The following is a 6,000-nucleotide window of genomic DNA, read 5'->3' as shown; positions in this document are numbered from 1 at the left end:
CCACAAATTACCCTTAAATGTTTTCAAATCATTTGTTTTTTGTTTTTTCATGTTTAATTCTACACACATTTATAGCTTTTTATTTTTATATCAATATAAAATATAACTGATATACATATTAATTATTTATTCTATATCAAATCAGAAAAAAAGCCTTATACTAATAAAATTACGCGTATAAGCGAACATATACTAGGTAATTAGTTAACATAGCTATAATTTGCCTTAATTACAATTCACGACCTACTTTTAGCTATAGCTACGCATCTCAGCTTTTTAGTTTTGTATAATTCGCACATTTGTATTGTTTTATTTAAAAAGATATATAAAAGGAAAAATGACTTAGTTTTCGAAAAGCCGATTAAACTTATAGTTTAAGAGAAATCGGGTTTCCAAAAGGACAGAGTCGCCACTCAATTTTTAGTAAGAAATCAAGAAAAAAAAATTTACGGTTTTTAAAAGATTTAAACAGATAAAATCGATTGAAAATGGGTTCGAAGTTCAATATACATTCCGAGAAGGTGTTAGGCCCTCGAAATGCCCGCTAACTCGCGGTTGACCGGCGATTTGACTAAAAGTGATTTGACTAACTTTGAAATTTCAACTAAGTAAAAGAACTCCTAACGACTTTGACTAATTTTAAAATTTTAACTAAATAAAAGAATTCAATTTATTTTAACTAATTTTATTGAGATTCTAACCAAATAAAAAAAAAAAAAAAAAACTCATCTATTTAAACCAACTTTTTGAAATTTTAACTAGGTAAAAAGGACTCATTGAGATTTAAATACGTAAAAGAACTCATTTATGACTATTTTTTTTATTCATTATTATTTTATTATTATTATTATCTTAAGGGGGGATGAACTAAAGGGGAATTTTTCTAAGGGAAATGACTTAAGGAGATAGCAAGACCAAAATTCAATAAAAAGCTAAGTAAACAAATTATATGAATGAATATTTAATATAAAAGAGAAATGACTACCTTTGGGGTTTAATTAAATTTAACCATAAGAAATGAAAGCGTTAGTCGAACGAATAAAACAAAGCGTAGGCAAGAAAATTGAATTTGGGCCTTTGCTGCGTTTTTGGGCCTCCTTCAGCCCATTTTCTCTCCCAAACACCTGTGTATACAGAAAAGGTATATCGCTGTATATGGGTCATATTTTGACCCATTTTTGTGTATATCGGACTGTCTATCGAATGTGGACAGCCCACTTCAATTTTTCAGCACCTGTATCGTCATTCCAGACCTATATATCGTATTTTTTGACTGTATATCGATGTATACAGTAGGTATATCAGTCCATTTTCAGCTTTTAGGAATCTGGAAATTTAATCTCCAGCCCTGTATTTCAGCTCCGGGAACCTGTACACCAATCTCGCCGATCTGGTTGACTCGATAACGATTGTTAGGCCTCCATGGCCCAACGAGAAAAATGCAAGGGAGGGAAAGAAGTCCGTGAGGACTCGGAGACAATCACAACATATGGAAGAAAAGACAACATTAGCGTATGAGATAAGGAAATAATAGAAATATGATTTTAATTCATAACAAAGCAAGCTAGACAATTCAAAACGAAAGAAAAAGCTACTGCCAATGAACTTTGACAAATTTCCAAATAAACACAAGATTCAAAAGAAAAGAAAGCACACATTTGACAAGAGGAAATCACTTTTTTTAAAAAAATTATTTTAAACAATAAAGTAGTACCCCTATCTATCATACTAGAAAGACACCTCACACCTAATCATTCTAAAGGAAATATTTGGACAAATATTAGCAAGGTATATCAAATAACATCCCATAATATAACGTGTTTGAAATATAGTAAAATGTACGAAATATTCAAACCCATATGAGCTATTTGCTATTATTAATTGAATACTTAATAACTTACAGTGAGGCAAGAAATAGATTAGACAAGAATCTACATCCGACTAGAAGAAATAATAAAACTTAACAACAACACAACTTCACACAATGGTTTACGGGATCTCAGTTTTACACATTACTAGAAAGCCATCAAACATAAATGGACCTTATTTGTTTCAAAACGGAAGCTATAAATATGACACATCAAAACCAAGGGAATGCATAGGGGCCGAATATATGGCAAGACATACAATGAGAAGTTAACACCGATGAAATCACACTTCAAATGACCTTGAACACTATTACTCCAATACAACTAAAACGGAAAATAAAACGAGAAGCTCGGACTTTATACGGACTTGACTTGCAAATATGAGCATTAGGACAAAAGAAAATGCTAATAAGACATGTAGGCGATAAGACAGTGATCTTAACAGAGGATTTGAGCTAATCACATGCTTGAGGAGTACTTCTAATATTTCTGTGAATCAGTGGCATAAATACGGAATTATGTTTACAACAATGGGAACCAATCGCAATAATGAACATCCAGGCAGGCGACAAACATGATAAATAACAAAAATGGACTAACTAGGTGATGAGGGTGCAATATTCAAGATTATGTAGACAGAATTTTTAACTAAAAAAAAAGTCGACATCGATTCCACCTAATTTCATCATGAGAACAACCAAATGTAATTAACACCACATGAACAGGAAGCAACACTTCACATCGAAATGGTTGAAACAACAGAACAACATAACCAACTAAACAAACAAATACAGATCTAAATTAAGACATAGACTGTGAGAGGAGGAAAGCCGTATACCTTTTTCGAGGCAGCAAACTGAGCCAAAAACGAGCTAGCCACAAGACGATTCCACCGCCAAAACGAGATTACGAAGACTCCTAAGGACAGGCAAAGAAACCACACTATAGTCGCACTAATCTCTCTTCTATCTCGAATGTGTTTTGGTTTGTATTTTTATTGTTTTTGGCTCAAAGTTGCTCTATGATTTTGCTCTACGAATCCAACCAAAAAATCTGCCTTTCAAAATTTTTCCCCAAAATTTTCGGCCCCCTTTCACAGTGGAGAAGATGAAGTATTTATAGGGGAGAAATTAGGGCTCCAAATGGGGGGAAATGGATCCAAAATCGGACAAAAAGAGCCCAAATTCAAATTCGAACTTCAAAATTTCTTTCACCAAATTAGGCGAACACCTTTTTCTTGCAATTTTCACCCCATTCCGGAAGAGGAAAGGGGGGAAAACGCGTGTGTCTTCCTCTGCTGCCTGCTGCTGTACGAGCTCTGTGTTTCTTGTCGTTGTTCGCTGGAGGAGAAAGACGTTGGGGTCATCTGGTGTATGTATTGTTGTGTTGTGGGATGTTGTAATGCTGGACAGAATTGGGGGTTGCTGGTTGCCATTATATTGGGCTGCAATTGATGCAAGATTGGGCCCAAAAATGGTATAAAATTGGAGATGAGGCTTGGCCAATATGGCAAATTGAAAAAAAATTGCAATCATGGCCCATGGAAGTTAAGGCCTTAGCCAAATTGATCAAGTTTAGTAAGCTTGGCTAATCACTAAAATTAATATAAATTAATTAACGAGCTTCTAAATTTTAAACGAAATAAAATAATTAACTTAATAATAATATAATTAATTTAAACATGAACTAATTAATTCAAACTCGTAATTATGATCTAAATTAAACTAAGTTAGTAAAACACTTAGCTAAAAAGAAATAAAAATCTTTTGATATGATTTTCAAATATTTATAAAATATACTAATTAGACACGTAATTACATAATAATTGACTTAATTATAAACTAATTAACTTGAAATATAAGTTATTAATTAATTTAAACCAAATAGCCAAATATTTAAATAAAACTAAAATCGTTTTGAGACAATTTTCGAACATTCATAAAATATACTAACTAGACACATAATTATATAGAATATCATGTTTATTATTTTAAAATTTATAAAAATGACAAAACTACTTAAAATGACTTGAAAATTATTTTGAATTTTATAAAGCTAATTATTTCAAATTGTTTAGAATTTTAAGAAGCTCGGGAATTAATTACTATCGGGGAGGGTCAAAATTGGGTGTCAGCAAACTAATGCTACCAACAACTTTTCATTTGCAAACAAGATTGGAGAGGGTGGCTTTGGACAAGTTTACAAGGTACAAACATTCCTCAGACCCCAAGTAATGATACTCGAGACTTAATTTCTTTGCTTTTCTTGAAAGGAATATTAACTCTTGGAGTCCGTACATACAGCAGCGTTTGCTAGTATGATAAGCGGAATGAGTGTTAAGTTGAGAGCCTTGTTTCAAGTCCGATAATGTTTTATAAAATAAAGGTTTCAAATTCAAAGAAAAGGAATATCAGCTGGAAAGATTACCAACCATGGGAGAAGCTGTGGAATAAAATGTGCAAGTAGATGCTGCCTGAACAAGAACTTGATTGCAATAGTAAGGAAAAAATGACGATTCACTCCATCGAATTTCTAACAGGAGTGCTACTTTTACAGGGTGTATTAGAAGGTGGACAAGAAGTAGCAGTGAAGCGGCTTTCAGAAACATCAGAGCAAGGACTTCACGAGTTCAAGAATGAAGTTAAGTGCATCGCAAAACTTCAGCATCGGAATCTTGTAAAGCTTCTAGGATGCTGCATTCAAGGAGAAGAGAAGATGTTGGTGTATGAGTACTTGCCAAACAAAAGCCTGGAATTATATATATTTGGTTAGTCTTTCACATCTACTGAACGGCCATTTCTTTCAATGCAATCAATTGTGATTTCACAAAGGTTGGTTTTGTTGTTATAGAAACCTTTAGTAATATGTTGAAAACATTTGACAGATGAAGAAAGGAGTGCATTACTTGATTGGCCTAAGCGCTTCAATATTATCAATGGAATTGCTCGAGGACTGATGTATCTTCATCAAGATTCTAGGCTCAGAATCATCCACAGAGACTTGAAAGCTAGCAATGTCTTACTTGATATTGAAATGAATCCAAAAATATCAGATTTTGGGATGGCTAGAAGTTTCAGAGGAGATGAGACAGGAGCCAATACACGCCGTGTTGTTGGAACATAGTAAGATTTAATATTTGATTATATATGTAGTCATGAACACATGCTGCATTATATAATCCTGTAGTTTCCTTATTGCAGTGGTTACATGTCCCCGGAATATGCAGTCGAGGGGATATTCTCAGTGAAATCAGATGTCTTTAGCTTTGGGGTATTAGTACTAGAGATTGTGAGTGGAAAGAAGAACCGACGATTTGTTCATCCAGACCACCACCTCAACCTTCTTGGACATGCAAGTACAGTAACTCCTAACGGTAAAAAGACTCAGAGAAAGTGTTTGTTAATGCGTTTAAGTTTTATGTGCCGACAGTAAATTACATGTAAATCTCTATTATAAGGGCTTGTTAACTAACCTACTATCACAAGTTAAACTACAATTCTAGAGTAAAAAGTCATTGTACTGTTAGTTTGTATAAGTTAAATCCTTTGTTGATGGAGGGATCGTTTTATGCAGGCATGGATGCTTCATAATGAAGAACGGACGTTGGAACTAGTAGATCCATATCTCGTAAACTCATACTATATATCAGAAATACTAAGATCAGTCCATGTGGGATTGTTATGTGTTCAACAGAATCCAGAGGACAGGCCAAGCATGTCAACTGTGATTATGATGCTGAGCAATGAAGGCATTTTGCCATTGCCTAAACATCCCGGTTTCTTCACTGAAAGGAAAGTTGAAGATGTTGATCAATTGTCTTGGAGTACACAAACACCAAGTTCTATAAACGAAGTTACCATCACGCTGTTGAATGCTCGATAGAAGCATGTCCATGTCCATAGTCAGTGGCAAAGCCAGGATTTTCACTAAGAGTTTCAAAATATGAAAGAAGTAAACACACAAAGTCAAGACGATTCAATAAGTATTGTATATACATAAACAATTAATTGTAGACCTTTATATATACAGTGTGAACCCCTTGCATCAACTTGGCTCCATCCTTGTCGATTGTGAGTGTCATTCATTTCTCAGAATTGTATTAAAATTCTCCCTTGTTTTCTTTAAGAAATTA

The 6,000-nt window shown here is 33.8% G+C and overlaps 1 protein-coding gene and 1 pseudogene across 1 annotated transcript in view; one reads left to right on the top strand and one right to left on the bottom strand.

The window, feature by feature from the left end:
• Positions 1–5,872, top strand: part of LOC125876974 (G-type lectin S-receptor-like serine/threonine-protein kinase At4g27290) — an 8,210-nt pseudogene extending 2,338 nt beyond the window's left edge.
• The window catches only part of LOC125876977 (G-type lectin S-receptor-like serine/threonine-protein kinase At4g27290), a 59,608-nt gene that overhangs the window by 42,813 nt on the left and 10,795 nt on the right, over positions 1–6,000 (bottom strand). The window lies entirely within an intron of this gene.

The sequence above is a fragment of the Solanum stenotomum genome, chromosome 9 (genome assembly GCF_019186545.1).
Source record: "Solanum stenotomum isolate F172 chromosome 9, ASM1918654v1, whole genome shotgun sequence".
Taxonomy (NCBI): Eukaryota; Viridiplantae; Streptophyta; class Magnoliopsida; order Solanales; family Solanaceae; genus Solanum; species Solanum stenotomum.
This window is presented reverse-complemented; position numbering and strand designations above follow the sequence as displayed.